This window comes from Taeniopygia guttata, chromosome 12 (assembly GCF_048771995.1).
Source record: "Taeniopygia guttata chromosome 12, bTaeGut7.mat, whole genome shotgun sequence".
In the NCBI taxonomy this organism is placed as follows: Eukaryota; Metazoa; Chordata; class Aves; order Passeriformes; family Estrildidae; genus Taeniopygia; species Taeniopygia guttata.
In genome coordinates, this window is record NC_133037.1 from 1,581,145 (window position 1) to 1,597,297 (window position 16,153).

Below are 16,153 nucleotides of genomic sequence, written 5' to 3' on the forward strand. Positions count from 1 at the left end.
TGCCCCAGTGCAGAAGAAGCAGTGCAGTGCTCCCTTCCCAGCTGGGTGATTTTGTGGAGCAGCAGGGGCATGGCTGCTCAGGAGAAATCCCTGCTGGGAAGGGGAGGTGTGGGGGAGCACTGGGGTTTATTTGTGTTCTTGTTACACTGTCCACAGAGCCGAGTGGCCAAAGGGCCCCTGTTAGGATAAACCTGGGTTGCTCTGACCTGCTCCCCATGGTCCTGGTGCCACCAGAACCCAAATCCCAAGGAGAGCAGCTTCAGGGAGAGGGTTTGTCCTTGTGAGGCTGAGTCTGTCCATGGGGAGCTGAACAGCTCCTGAGCTGTTCCCAGTGCCCTGCTGGGGTGGCACTGCCCAGTGCTCCTGCAGGCACCCCAGGGCTGGGCTGGCTTTGTTCTGCCCACCATGGCCACTGTGGGCCAGGCAATCATTTCCCTTCTCTGTGACTGTTCAATTTTCACTCTAAATCAAATTCCTCAGCAGTACCAATTTCACCTCTGGATCCCTTTGTCCTGCGGGCACCACTGCTGAGGCACCTTTGTGCAGGTGTGTGTGCTTAGAAAATGAATTTAGTGTTGCATTATTGAACGTGGCAGTCGGGTTATGCCTCCCTCCAGCCAGGGTCAGAACCCACCTGAGCCTCAGGGCTGGAGCCTAATCCTGCAGTTTCTGGTTTCTTGCTCTCCTTCAGAGCCTGTCTCCTCAGAGATCGCTCAAATTGTCTGTTCACAGGGGCTGAGGCTGCTTTAGGTTCCGTTTGTTTGGGTTTGGGTTTGTTTTTTTTTTTTTTTTTTTGAGTCAGTAAGAACAGCTCATTCTGCACTCTGGATAGGAGGATTTACTTCCTAAACCTCAGGTTTATGAAGTTTTATCTCCTAAAACTTCATGAACATCAGTGTTACCCTGTTGCTGAGCCCTCCCAGCAGCAGTGTGAGCTGTCCTTGGGGACCTGGCTGTGCCCTGCCAGCTCCTGCTGTGGCAGTGGCCTTGGATTTGTCCTTGTTTTAACTTCATTTGCAGAGCCCGTGAGAATAACTTGTGGCTCTCATCCTGCAAAATGACACTTTGCCAAAAAGAGAGACAAGAACTTGTTTAAAAATGCAAACCAGGAAACTTCCTCCAGTCCAACACAATGATTAACTATCCCAGCTTACAAGGAATAATTGCAGCCTTTCCTCCACTCTCCCATCTTGGCATTGTTCTCCTCAATATCACCTGATACATCTTTACTATCACGACACTTTCTTAATGCACAATTAGAATTACAACACCTTTTACAGCATTCTATATAATTAAAAAGCCAGGCTTCCTCTGAAATGACAATATTCTGGCAAGTGGCGTGGCACAGATGAATTATTTGGGAGGCAGATTTTGCTGGCAGGTTGGGCTGTATGTCAGGCTGGAGAAGTAGGATACTTTCCTAATTTGTTGTCACTTTTCCTTTGTGCTTAATGCAGATTTGTCTGATGCCAGCACCGAAGAGGGAAACTTTCTTTATATCCATCTGATCTGGGAGTCAAAATAAATGAAAATAGAATTGAGGCACCATTCACTTGCTGGATTTTAAATTTCTTTTCTTTTCATACAAGGAATCAAATCCCATTTTACCATTCTGGACTAATGATTAAAATAAACCACAGCTTATTTGTGCTCAGAAACCCACGCTGGCATCTTTTGCCTGATACAGGTACTCAGATTTTCTCTCAGGGTGGAGTTGATGAAGTGTATTTTGCTGCAGTATCAGCTGCCTGATAATTTAACTTCCCTTATTACATTATGGTGCTAAGCAACATTTTAACGGATTGTGAGTTTCCTTTTTGGTATGGGTGTCTGGAGAGTACGTAGAGCTTTTATAATAAGCTTTAAATCTAAATAAAAAGTTAAGTATATAGCACTCTCAGTCTTCAGAGCACTAGAGTAGATTTATTTAATCATCCTTTATGAGCCAGGCCAGCAGTTACAGCCCTGCTGGTAGTGAGGGGGGATTTACCAGCAGAGTGAGTGACTTGCTGTGCTCAGGAGAAGTGTCACTGTCGGGAGGGCAGTGGGGGAATGTGCCCCTGAATGAGCCCAGTTTGCCATCAGTGCCCAGCCCTGGCTGGTTTCAGCTGCTGCTCCTTCTCTGCCTGCCTGGGATGGAAGCAGAGTCACAGAATCACTGATCACAGAATCCCTGAATCCCAGTCACAGAGTCACAGAGTCAGAGAATCACAGAATCACAGAGTCACTGAATCACAGAGTCACTGAATCACAGAGTCACAGAATCACAAAGTCACAGAATCACAGAGTCACTGAATCACTGAATCCCAGAGTCACAGAATCCCAGAGTCACAGAATCACAGAATAATGAGGTTGGAAGAGACCTCTAAGATCATCAAGTCCAACCCATGCCCTAACACCACAACTAGACCATAGCACCAAGTGCCATGTCCAGTCTTTTTTTAAACACATCCAGAGATGGTGATTCCACCACCTCCCTGGGAAGACAATTCAAGTATTTTATTACTCTTTCAGTGAAATTTTTTTTCCTAATATCCAACCTAAACCTTCCTGACGTAGCTTGAGACTGTCCCACCAGATCTGCACCTCCCTCCCTCACCCTGGCTCTGAGCCGTGGTTTGAGAGTTCTGCCAGGCTGAACTGACTGCTGATTTTTATCCCAAAAAGGTTTGGGATTGCAGCTCCCACCCTGCACGTTTCCTACCTGCCTGTCTCAAAGTCCAGAGCAGCCCCAATGACAGCAGTACCTGTGCTGGGCTATTTAATCACCTCATAAAAGAATGGAAACAGATACTTAATGAATCAAAGTGCACTCAGATTAAATGATCAGAAATTCCTAGTTAATCACCAGAAAGGAAACTAATTAAATTACCATTCAGCTTTTATGGGGGCCTTGGGACAGTAAGCTGAAATAAGTCCTTTCAATCACTTTTTTCATTAGATGGGACAGGCATATTCAAGGTTAGTGAAGATAAATGTAATGTTCTTTGCTTGCTCTTGAAATTATAGTATTTAAATACCATTTTATGCTTCATCACCTAATGCTAAGCCCAAAGCAGACTGCAAGGAGAGGCCCTGGCAGAGACAGCTGAGCAGAGAGGCACAGGGAAGGAAGGCAAAAATTGGAAACACGCAAATCAAGATTTAAAAGGTTTCCATTTAATTATCACTTAAACTTCTAATTGCATTTTACCTTCAGGAATAAGGTAGATAAGCAGCACTGCCAGGTGATGAGGTGCTAATTCCAGCACTGACTCTGGCCCTTGGGAAGCACAGAGTGGGTAAAGGTGGTGTGTGATGTCTGCTGGCTGCCATGGCCACCCAACCCTTTCCAGAGCCAAGAGGGGGAAAATTGTGGAAAAGAAACTATATTAGCAGCAAAAGAGCAAGTTCCTGGTGGTTTTTTTGGGGGGGGGGCAATTCTGTGTCCTTGGGAGTCACCACCAGTGTGGTGACAGAGCCTGGGCATGTGGGTCAGGTCCTTGCTCCAGCACTGGAGTTATCACCCAGCAGGTGCCTCCTGCTTCCCACTTCATCCTGGGCTTTCCCACTTCATCCTGGGCTTTCCCACTTCATCCTGGGCTTTTCCCATTTCATCCTGGGCTTTTCCCATTTCATCCTGGGCTTTTCCCACTTCATCCTGGGCTTTTCCCACTTCATCCTGGGCTTTGCCCACTTCATCCTGGGCTTTTCCCATTTCATCCTGGGCTTTTCCCATTTCATCCTGGGCTTTTCCCACTTCATCCTGGGCTTTTCTCACTTCATCCTGGGCTTTTCCCACTTCATCATGGGCTTTTCCCATTTCATCTTGGGCTTTTCCCATTTCATCCTGGGCTTTTCCACTTCATCCTGGGCTTTTCCCACTTCATCCTGGGCTTTTCCCATTTCATCCTGGGCTTTTCCTATTTCATCCTGGGCTTTTCCCACTTCATCCTGGGCTTTTCCACTTCATCCTGGGCTTTTCCATTTCATCCTTGGCTTTTCCCCATTTCATCCTGGGCTTTGTCCCTTGCCCGGAGCAGCTCCCCCATCCCTGGGACATTCCTGTCCCAGCGCTGCTGTTTCACAAACAAAAGTTCCCTGAATGGAAGGGAAATGTCCCCGAGCTTCAAAGTCAGAGGTAAATACAGCCTGAAACACGGAACAGCTCCTGGAGAGAGGAGAGAGGGAGAAATCTTGATTTAAGCATCAGCCTGTGTGTTTTGGTATTCCTTTTTTATTTTCTTTTTGTTATATTTCTTAAAGCAAACCTTTACAGGCTCACAAAAGTGACAAAAGATCCAGTGATATCCCTTCAGTTCCCTGAAAAGGAGGATTTTCAGCAGAAAGTGAAATCAGTGAAATCCTTTCACTTTCTTTCTTAGCTTTTTAACAACCATACCCGAGGTTTCTGACACCCAGAACTTGCTTGAAAAGTTAAGAAAAGAAAACACAGCTGCAGGGTTTTAAAGCAGGGCACAACCAAGTCAAAATAATCCAACTATAAAATCTGGGAGCTTTTCATTCACATTGAGGTTTTCCCACTAAGGGAGATCCTGAGAGACAAGGTCATTGAGATTCCTGGTTAAATTGGTGGGGTTTTACTTAAAATCATAATAAATGTCCTTTTGTGGTGAATGTTTGACTGTGACAATATTTGCCAGCTGAAGCCCACAGAGCCTTGAAGTGTTGCTGATTTTGTTTTCTATTAACACGGGTAATGATGTTTACTTTGCCACTTGGGATCCTACCATCATTGAAATAATTAGTGCATTTCCAGATACTTTGATAGATCTAAAAATTTCCTCTAAAAGCCTCCAAATACAAACACGGAGAACAAGAAAGGAGCGTAATTATATTATTTTTCAATTTAAATATTTTTAGATCAGTATCAACACTGGGAGGGGGAGTGGCACATGGGTTTGGAGTGGAGCTGAATTTTACAGAGAAAAGACTGACTCATGTTCTTTGAGAAGGGATAAAAGACCTGGAGGGAATCTCTGGAGCAGGACTGGCAGCTGGACCCTTCCTCCCTTCCAGCACCTCTTTTCCAGCTTGGTCCTTGCCACAAGCTCTGGATCAAGGGAATGTTCTGGAGGAACATCTGGCTCCAGATGTTCCTCCAGCTGCTGGGGCTCCTTTCCCCACACCCTGCTCCTGGGGAGGATGTCCAGGAGCTGCATCGTGGTTCTCTGCTTCCTTTGGAGACAATTGTTCTTTTTGTCTGCTTGGGGGGCATTTTGGGGTTTTTTTCCCCCCCTGTATTTTTTTGCTTTGTAACCAGAGTAAAGTATTCCCAAAGAGTTTGGAAATTCTGGTGACCAAGAACTGCAGATATTTTTGGGGCATGAGGGATTATCCATTATAATCCATTAAACAAACTTCCCATCCTGTGGGAGGTGCCAGAAGTTTCCAAGGAAATGATGCTGGAAAGTGGTGCTGGTGTCAGTGCTGCTCTGAAGAGCTGGAATTCACTTGTTTTGTTTCAAGGCACAGTCAGGTTTGGGGGGAAAATAATACTGCAAAAAAAAAGGGGGGGCTTCAGAAGGTGATCTGTAGGTGCATTTTGCAGAGCTGTGGTCCCATATTTTGTTAATTATGCATATGTAGGTGAAACATCTGTACACTTTATAAAAATATACTGTGCTGGTCTCTGTCCTCCTGCTCTGCAACTGAAGTTTTAGTGAAGGCAAAAATAAAGAGACTAGAAGAAAGAATATAAAGAAACCCCAAAGCTGAACATTCCCTAAATAATTGTAATAGCAAGACATTATGAAGCAACCAAAATATTCCTTCTTAAAACCTAGAGACTGTATGCAACCCACAACCCACATTTTGAACAGAGAATCCTTGGGGGTTTGGCCCCTCTGCTGCTCTCAGGGGAGCTGGGGAGAGGAGCGATGCTCTGAGCATTTAGGAGTTGCAGGATGCTGTTTGGAAAGGCAGATTTTTCCCTTGGGTTGCTGCTTCCATCCAGGAACAATAAGGAAAATAGATGAAGTTAGGCAGTTATGTGCTAGAAGTGCCTCATTTTATTTTATTTCCCTTCAGAAAAAAAAAAAAAAATGTTTTCAGGGGAGAAAATCTGTTTGGGAGTGAAATCCTCCTGGACAGAAGCCAGCTGGAATATTTCCATTGAGTTAACTCGGAGGGGTGGAAGCAGCAAGGCTCCCTTAGGTGCTGCTGCTGTCTCTGTCTCACTGGGGGAAGGATCAGCATGCAGAAATTCCAGCTGAGCTGCCAGATCTATTGTAAATCAGGTGAAGCTGGTGGGGAGAAATGATGGTGTCTGACTCCAGCTCAGAAGGCTGAATGATTTATTTATTATAACTATGCTATAATACATTAATATACTATTTAAAGCAGATACTAAAACTACAAACCTACTTTTTCTAACTCCTCCTAACTCGTGCCCCTCTCTGAGAGTCCAGCCCCAGTGGGGTTGGATTGGCCATCAGCTCAAACAATCCTCACCAGAATCCAACCAAGCAACACCCCAGGGAAACAATTCTCCACACACATTCCACATGGGAAAACAAGGAGTAGAAATAGAAATGGTTTTCTCTTTCTTTCCTTTGTGCTGCTCCATGAAAAATCCTGAAAGAAAGAAGAATGTCCCTGTGACACCAGGGAGCACAAGGACAAGCATTAGACCAAGCTCGTGATAATTCCAATTTCCATTCCAAGGGCTCTCCCAGAAAAAAAGCTTTATATTCAACAAACTGGGCATTGAATCCAGCTCTTAAAACACACCCAGTTTTTGCTTTATTAACTGGGCTGTGGTTTAAAGGGAAGTTTCCCCTTTTCTAACATATAAGGCAAATTGGAAAAAGCCTTTTCTTTGCACCTAAAATTTTAAATTGTGCCCAGAGCTGGTGTGATGAATGGCCCTGGGGGTTTTGCTGAGTGGATAAATCACAGAGCTGATGTTTGAGGAATTGCAGGAAGGCATAATGAGTGAAGAGGTGATGAGTTTCATAAATGTCACCTTGTTTTTAGCAGCACAGGTGAGGGTGGTTTGGTTTTCCAAGGATTGATTGCAGTGTCACATGTGCTGGGCCCTGAGTTTGGAAATTTTAATCCAGCTACCCCACATGAACCAGATTTTCAGCACTGCTGCATCAGCCAGTTAAAAAAAAAAAAAAAGTTAATTTTCTTTAATTGTTATCAAGAAAAGAAAACAATCAATAGGAGGAAAAAAAAAAAAGTGGAGAAGATACATGGAAATTCTACAATTTCCTTGTTCTATTTGCCAAAACAGCCCTGGTCTCAGCCTGACCCCTCTGAAGAGGCCAGAGGAGCTGGAGATGTGGGCCTGCCTGGGAGAGAGCACAGTGCACAAATAAAATCTCTTTTCCTTGCCCTGAACAGAGCCCTCCCTCAGCTCTGCCGAGGAGAGACCCACTTGAAATATCCCAAGTCATTACATTAATTAGCTAATGCCTAATAAGGGCTCTGAAGAGGAAAGGCATTAAATAAATAGGCAGCAGTGTTAATGTTATTTTTAATAAATAGAAGAGCACATTTCTTTGTGTAATATCCCATGGCCCTTAACTACAGAAGAATTAAATAATAACTCATTATCTCAAGCTTAGACTTTAGACACTGTATAGAGGTCAGGCTTTTATTTTCCTGAAAAGTAGGTTAAAAACTCAAGCATTTTTTCTATTTTTCACTTCAGGAAGATGAAGGAGGGCAGCATGACAATGGCCTGCACCTCGTACCCACTGCTCAATAGATAATGGGGCTGGGAAGCTTTTCTAAAAACCACTCAGGTCCTGCATTGAAATTCTGTCCAGCTCCCTTGGAATGAGATACAAAGGTGGATAAAGAACCTGGATCACACAGATAAGCTCCTGAAGGGAAGACCAGGCACAATAGAGTGAAAAGCAGGAATGTTATGTAAGTGCAATACTTTAATTGAAAAGGAAAATGTCCTCGCCTTTTTTTTGGGAGCTGCTTCCCTCATGGATTGTGAGGGAATGGGAAAACTGAGGGCTTGCCATTGTCTCCCTGCAGGGATTAGCTTGCCTCCTTGCAGTCAACAGGAATCCTTGATTTATTTAATTTAAACTTTGGATTTTACTCTCAGCTCTGGGATCTGAGGGCGTTCTGTTCCTTCCCTGCCCGTCTGTGCCCTCCTCCACTGCTCAGTGTTTGGGAGAGGAACGGAGAGGAACTGCAGCTCAGTCTTTGGAGAGAACTTCTTGAATTTGTGATCTACCAAAAACCTGTTTGCTGGGAGGGTGTCGGAGTCCAGCACATCCCTCTGGCTGCCCTGGCTGCTCCAGACCCTGGCACCAAGTCAAAACTACCTGTGCCTTCCATTTTAGCCTGTGGGAAAAGCTGCAAACTCTGTGTGAGGAATTACAGCCACAAGGGTTTGAGTAGTGTGGGAGTTGAGTTAACACAGGGTGAAAAAGTAGAATTTTGGGGTTTTTAGAATGTGGCTCAAGGAGACAAGATGGATTTGGGCATGTCCTGACCTTCTCCTCCTTCTCCTTGCCCTCCATGCCTTGCTGTGCTGGTGACACTTCTCTGTTGGTTTAAGGCACAGACACACTGCCCAACAGAAATGACAGATATTGGCACGTTATTGCAAACATGGCCCAGGCAGTTTTTGGTATAAAATGCAAACACCGCCCTGAGGGCAGACAGAATGCCATGGCCGAGCTGCTGGCCAGAGCTCAGCAGGGCAGAGAGAGAATGTTCTGGAGAAGGGAAAATAAACAGCCTTGAGAAGCTGATCCTGCACACTCAGACTGCTCCTTTGGCTGCAGGGCTGGAGAAGGAGGATTTTACACTCCTGGGGTCAGCCCAGCACCCAGACCCCGAGAGGAGTGTAGAGGAGACTCCTTGGGGAGAATCCAGTGGGTTGGGACCCTGCAATCCTCCTGTCCTGAGCACCCACTCAGCTCCAGCATTATCCAGCACCCTTCTCTGAGACAGAGCAGCAGCTCCATGCTCCTTCTGCCACCACTCAAATGACCTTTTGTGGCCTTCCCAGAGAGCCAAAGCTCAGCTGCAGGTCACCTTTTCCAATTCCCCTCAGGAATTGGTGTGTCTGCACCTGCATCTGACCTGAGGGAAGCAATCAGTAGCTGGAACTGCTCCCCACAGCCCCAAAGACCACGGTTATTTCAAATAATGCTGGATTATGCCCCATAAATTCAGTAAGGTGACCCAGGAGTGTTCATTAAAATTTATTTTAGCCACACTTATTGTCACTTAAGAGCCTAAACAAGGAGTGATGGTTCTTGGAGCAGTAACAGTAAATTCTGGTTACTGCAAACACAAATGCCTCATTACATCCAGTCAAGGTCTATTTCCCCTTTACAGCCATAACTGCAGGAAAGCATTGTTTTTAATTTATGGAGAAGGATGCACAGGAATCTTGGCTTCCCTATTTACATAAACAGAGAGCCAGTTCATCTCCTGTAAAGGATCCAGTACAGAATTCCAGAATGCCCAGGGGCACCTCCCTGTGGGACAGCCCATCCCAGGGTGCTTTAATGAAGATCTGTTCCAGAGATAAGTACAAACAGCAGGAAAATGGACCATTCCTTATTTTAAGTGGAATTTTATGCTCTATGATCCTTTCAGTGAAAGCTCATGTGTGGATTTTCATTAGGATTGGGGTGAAAGCCGTGTCAGAGCAAGAGGAATAGCCCAGGTAGCAAAACCTGCTGCATTTTTATTGTAGGATTATTTGTCTCATCTCCTCCCCTGTGAAACGTTCTGTGATTTACCACAAAATCTTTTAGAGCAACGCTGCAGCATCCATGAGGGAGCTCTGGATGGAAAATGGAGCTCCAGTGTCAGGATTAGCCCTGCTGGATAAGCATCTTTGGGGTTTCACAGTTTATTGTGCTCCTGATGGATTACCCACCTACACTCTGCTGAGCAGCCTCCTGACCTGCAGGTTTTTATGGGTTTTTATGTCTTCTGGACAAAGGAGAGGGAGGTGGATGGGCAGAGGGTACATGCAGATAGCCAGGGAACAGCCCTTTTTTGTTCCATTCCTCCCAAAAAACCCAATTGTGCTCCACAGAAAACAAAGTGAGCAACCACACAGGTCAGCAGAGAAAAGGAGCCAATTAAAGGATATTTAGATGCTGTAAATATTTGGAGAGCAGTGCTGTTGTGGAAATCTCTACAGATACAGCAGCTTTGGCCAAAAACCCTCTTTCTCAAGCTGTTGCCTGAGCAGGAAGGAAATGCTGGTGGTTTTCAGAGCTCAAAGCAGGACTCGTGTGTTCCTGAGCAGGGAGGAGATATTTGCCTGTCCATTGATTGAATTTCACCTGAAAGTCCTTGAGCAATAACAGGAACAAACTCCAGGATGTTACAGCAAAGCCTCATCTTTGCACACGCTGACTCTGTTTCCAGGAGGAACTAATTCTTGCAATAATTCCATTTTTTCCTGCTGTCCCCTAAAGGTTTGTATTTTTTAGCTCAGACCTTTCGCTCAATCCCATCCACATCTCAGCCTATTTTTATTGTTGCTGCAAGTGATAAATTTTGGATATTGCTCACATGAAATATTTGATGCTATTTTTTGATTCCTTGGACATGGCACAGCTGTTCTTTGCCCTCTCCAGGACTTTCAAAATCAGGAATTAAATGTATCTTTCAGGGCACAGCTATTTTTTTATTAGGAATTTTCACCATAAAAGGATTTGGCATTAAAAATTGTGGAGTTCTTGTCACTTCTTTGGAGAATCAGAGAAAAAAACCCCAAACTTTTGGATATTTGTGGCCTGAATTTGAACGTGTGATTTTGCAGCTTGATGTTTGTGCTTGCCTGGAGCAATGGAATAAACGGAAAGCAGCCTTTAAAAATCAAAATGGAAGGAGAAATTAATATTTTTTATTTCAAGAATTCTCCAATTTTTTGTTATTTTTTAGAGTTTTACAGATTGCTGGTTTTATCCTGCATAGTGAACTCGTTATTTAGGGGCTGTTGAAGTGACAAATTCTTGTTATTTCTTTTGGTAACTGAAAAGTTAAAAAAGGCTCTGTTTCCAAAGGATTGGTGTTGTAAAAAGGCTTTTCCAGCTTGTCCAACTCTTTCTGGTGTCTTCCCCAAAAATCTTCATCTCTGCCCTGGCTCTATTCCAGCTCAGTCAGTGGCAGCTTCTCTGTGCACACAGGGCTGGTTTTGGGGTTTTTTTTTAATTTTTCATTTGATTTATGAAGAAAAAAATGAAATTGAGTTTAAAAAAATGTTCTTTTTCTTTAATTGTTATTAATAAAAGGAAACAAATAATAGCAGAAAAAAGTAGAGAAAATACATGGCAATGCTTGAATTTCCTTGTTCTCTTTGCCACTTCCAGGAGTGCTTTTTGCAGTCATTCCAGGTACAAAATTAACCTGCAAAAGTCACTTTTCCCTGAAAATAGTGCCCTGGAAATGAAATGTTCCCTGACAGGAACACATTCAGTGTAGCAGCATGTACATTTCTGAGGGAAGATTCACAAAATCACCTTAAAACACCAAAAAAAAAAAAAAAAAAAAAAAAAAAAAAAAAATCAAACTTTTAGTACTTCTCGAGTTGCTCTCTTTGCGCCCTGAATTGGGTGAATGCAAATGATTATTCTGCTATTCTTAATCACTGCAAATAATTCCAATAAATGCAGATGAAGATCATTGCCCTGCTGTGGTGGGGCTGGATGTGTGACACACCAGAGCTTTCAGCCTCCCATTGATTGATTCTTTGCAGTGGACCTTAAAAATCCATTAAGGAAGAAGTTGGATGATGTGAATTAATTCTAAATCCTTTGTTGGGAGGAGCAGCTAAAAAAGAAAAGCCCTTTCTAAAGCATTCATCATAACTCCAAATAGACTGCTGACTTGAAAATCAACTTTACAGTAAATTGGAGGGCAAATCCAAGGAAGGTTTGAGCTCCCTGTCCCACTGAGGGTTTTCTCAAGTGCTTTACTGGGTCTCTTTTCAATATTTTTTCAGTTTGCATTGTTCTGATAAGGATGTGGTGATGAGCAGCCATCTGTGCCAATAATGGAGCAGCTGATTGCTGTTTCATAGATAAGATTTGACACCACTTTGGAGGCAGCTGAAGAATAAAATAAATAAAGCTTGTCATCTCCTCCCAGGTAACACCATTAATCAGGCAAAACTTTGTTTAGAACAGAAAAAAAAAAAAACAAAAAAAAAAAACAACTCTTTTTGAACTCCTCAGCCATTATTAATTATTAAAATTAATTTTTATTGAGCAGGTTGTACACCCTCTGCTCCCAACATCTCAATCTTAGCAAGTTCATGATTAGACTGGATGATCTTCAAGGCCTTTTCCAACCTGAATTTTTTATGAGCTGGAGATCACTGTGGAATATTTCCCCTAAAATTCTGAGTTATATCCCAGTGAGAAAAAGTAGAAATTTTCTAAAACTTGAAGGTGAACTTGAAAAAAACCAAAAAAACACCACTGCAAAGATTTTCCTTGCTTCTCCCAGGTCCCACAGGCAGCAGTGAAGTGCCACCAGGATTGCAATGAGCCTGTGAAATAAAGATTAATCCTTCCCCACGCCAAGAACCACCCATGCCTGAGACACCCTGGAACTCCACACTTCATTTCCAGGTGGGTGCTAAATTCATTAGTGCTTGTGGCAGCTGGAGAATAAATCTCCATGTTGATTTTATACATTATTTTATACATTTTATACATGACAGGATGTGTGGAGCTGTGGTACAGCAGAAATTCAGGGTTTGGCTCATCCTGGGACACCTCGGTCCCCACAAAAATCTCTGGATTTTTCCCATGGCAGAAATTCTTGTCCTGCTCAGCCTGAGTGAGGGGTTGTACAAGGTGGGGTGGAGCTGCAGTGGATGGCAGGAATTGTGAGATCAGCACAGACTCTGAATGCAGAGCCTTGTGACCAACAGAGCCCTGAAAATTTTATGTACAATGGTAGGAGCCTACAGTTTTAATCCCCTAACAGTATTCCACACTGATTATATATATATATGTATATATAAAATTGGAATGTCATTCTATGGACAGCCTCAAAATCAAAATTTTCTAATTTTTAATTTTTTAAAAAAAAATTTACATTCTTGCTTTTAAAAATAAGCTCCAAGCTTGGAAGGACAGCATATAGCACCAATTATAACACAGCATCCATAGCAGGAAAAAGGATAGGACTATTAAGGCAGACTATTATTCCTTTAGAGATTTGCTTTCCTTAATTTGCATGGAACTGTCTTTGATTAAAAATTGCCTGTCACAGAAGTAGCTTGGTGATATTTTTGGTAGCAGTCATCATTTCTCCTAATGAGAATATTTTTTATTCAAAGGTATGTTTTTATTCATTCAAAATGTTCTCTTTTATTTTATTTATTGCTTGTAACTGAGTGTATTCAATTAGAAAACTGTAGATCCTGCTGTGCTTTAACTGTTGGTAATTGAGCTGCTCTGCTGCATTTCTGTGCTGCAGGTCTGCTTGGGCAAGGAAGATGTGTGGGTTCTTCTGGCTGGAATAATTTTGTGCAGTTTTGCTCTGGAGAAGCTGAATTTCAGTCTGAGAGTCCTTGCAGTCAAAGGACAGCATTGCTGTGCAATGGCTAGAGCTGGGAATGGATGTTTTTGTCCCAGTGTTTGGGTGAGCTTTAACCTCTTCCTATCAACTGTTATCATTAGCATTCAGTTATAATAACAAAGAAATGAATAAATATAGGGATGCTCTGGGAGGAGTCAACCAGAACTAACAGAACTCTAAAATTCAGGGGGTGTGGCCCTCCTGCTTCACAGAACTCTGCTCTGGGCTTTTTAATCTCTCAGTAAATAAATGAGAAATTAGGCAGTCACAGCAAGTTACAGTCATTTTTTGCCCCCCCCAGCTGCCTGCCTGGGTGTCACCTTTCCTTCTTTGTGCACTGTCTTTGAATAAATGGCTGCTTTATCTTCTCAATTTGACATTTGCACTGGGAGTGGGAGCTGTAGATCACAGAATCCCAGACTGGTTTGAATTGAGAGGGATCTAAAAGCCTTCCCTTCCCTTCCCTTCCCTTCCCTTCCCTTCCCTTCCCTTCCCTTCCCTTCCCTTCCCTTCCCTTCCCTTCCCTTCCCTTCCCTTCCCTTCCCTTCCCTTCCCTTCCCTTCCCTTCCCTTCCCTTCCCTTCCCTTCCCTTCCCTTCCCTTCCCTTCCCTCCCCTCCCCTTCCCTTCCTTTCCCTTCCCAGTGTAACAGGTTGTGAGCACCAACAGGTCTGTGTTTTGCTGGTTTATTTGAACTTGGCTATAAATATTCTGATGAATTTTTAATGCAAATGCAGAATTTAAAGCAGCAGCCACTGGATTTGCTCTCCAAGTTCCATGAATTCTCTGATGGGTTTCTTAGCACAGCCACCAGTGATTTGTTGAGTTCTTTTTGCAGGGTCTGTTTTTGTGGTTGGTAATGGCTATTGACTACTTCCTACACTTTTTTCTACATTATCTCCCAGTCATAAAATTTGTACACACAGTTGCTTATGGCTCGACCTTTACAAGCTCATCCCAGGGCTCTGCCCAGTGTCCCAGAAATCTGTCCCTGGTAAAGCTCTGGAGTTGCTGTTTCCCAGGAGTGTTTTACAGCCTTGCAGTGCAATCTGCATGTCAGAGGTACTGTGTGTCAGGCTCATTGCCTTGGTTTGGGAGCTCGGGGAGCTGCCCCCAGCCTCCCAAAGCTCCGTGCTCCCTGTTCCCAGCAGATCTCAGCAGAGCAGGCTCCTCCCTGGGCTCCTGCTGGCTGCAGCTGCAGGGGCTGCTCACAGGTGGAATTTATTTCCCACTGTGTAATGTATTTCTTTGAGAATTGGAGAATCTTTGAGAAATATTCAATGAGAAATATGAGAAATGCAAAGGCAAATGTTTAGAATTGTATTGGCAAAGTACAAATAATCACAAGATACAGAGAGATCCGGAATAAATAACTTGCATGATTTTCTGTCAAGTTTTGAAGGTTATTGTGACAAATTGGAAGTGTTCTTTGGACACTTGCATTGATCAGTAGGAGATTTTGGAATGCAGATGGCACTAGGAATACAGGATGTTATTTCATCTTGCTGCTCTGACAGCTGAAGGAAGATGGTGAAGGCAGAAAAAACCCAGGAGGAATTTTTGCAGGGCCAAATTTCCACTTATTGGAGTTTGGATCATTGCTTGGATGGTTTCATTTTCTTACATGCTGAGAGGGAAGAGAGGTTCATCATTCCTCCTATTTTCCACAAATCATTAAACAATTAAGAGATGAAATTAGCAGTGGGAAATGATGGGAAACTTGGGACACCAGTGCAGGAAGATTGTTGGGTTTTAGGCTGCACATGGAATGTTGGTGCTGCATGTGCTGGGCTGCATTTATACTGTCTTGGATCTCTCTCTCCAAGCTGACCACATAAAATCATTGAATCAGTAGGGCTGGAAGAAAGCTCCAAGACCAACAGTTCCAGCCTTTGACCAACATGAACCTGAGCTGTGTCACCAAGTGCCACCTCTGCTTGGTTTTTTGAGCACTTCCAGGGATGGTGACTGCTGCACTTCTCTGGGGAGCCCATCCCAATGCTTAACCACTCTTGCAGTGAATAATTCTTCCCAATATCCAACCTGAACCTTCCCTGGCACAGCTGGAGGCCCTGTCCTTTGGCATCAGTTGCATGAAGCAGGAGGCCCCATATTTCTGTCGTGGTGAGGGGCAAATGTGCCCCCTGCCCACACCCATTGTTTTCAGAACAAGACTCTTCTACTGCTTGGCATCCTAAGCATTTCTGAATCTAAATTCTGGGTTTTTTTCCTGTGCTCCCACAACCTCTCAGCCTTTGGTTTTTCCATTTTGTGCCATATGTAAAAGAGGAGCCAACTGGTTCCCTTGCCCAGGTTCTGCTGGAGGCTCAGTGCTGCCCCTCTGAGCGGAGCTTTCTTCTCCCTGGGTACAAAGCTTTGCTGGGAATTAGTCAAACCTCTGAGTCAGAGGAGTAATGAGTGGTTCTCAACATCATTAAAAGGCAGAGAGCACCCAGGGCAGCCGCCATCAAGGAGCACGCTCTGCTCTAAAGAGCTGGATTTGCCTTTTCCCGAGATCTCCCGTCACTTCAGACGCCTCGAAATGGAAGGGATTTCGCTCAGAAGTGCTCAGGCTTGATCCATCTGTAATTGCCTCCTGCTCCAGAGCAGTGCTTCAGC

General features: G+C 43.8%; 1 long non-coding RNA gene across 3 annotated transcripts in view; it reads left to right on the forward strand.

The window, feature by feature from the left end:
- The window catches only part of LOC115497025 (uncharacterized), a 97,932-nt gene that overhangs the window by 43,492 nt on the left and 38,287 nt on the right, over nucleotides 1-16,153 (forward strand). For all 3 annotated transcript variants that reach the window (XR_012057848.1, XR_012057847.1, XR_004369145.3), the window contains exons 3-4: nucleotides 12,454-12,578; nucleotides 13,435-13,599. This is a non-coding gene — a long non-coding RNA (uncharacterized lncRNA). The remainder of the gene's footprint in view (nucleotides 1-12,453; nucleotides 12,579-13,434; nucleotides 13,600-16,153) is intronic.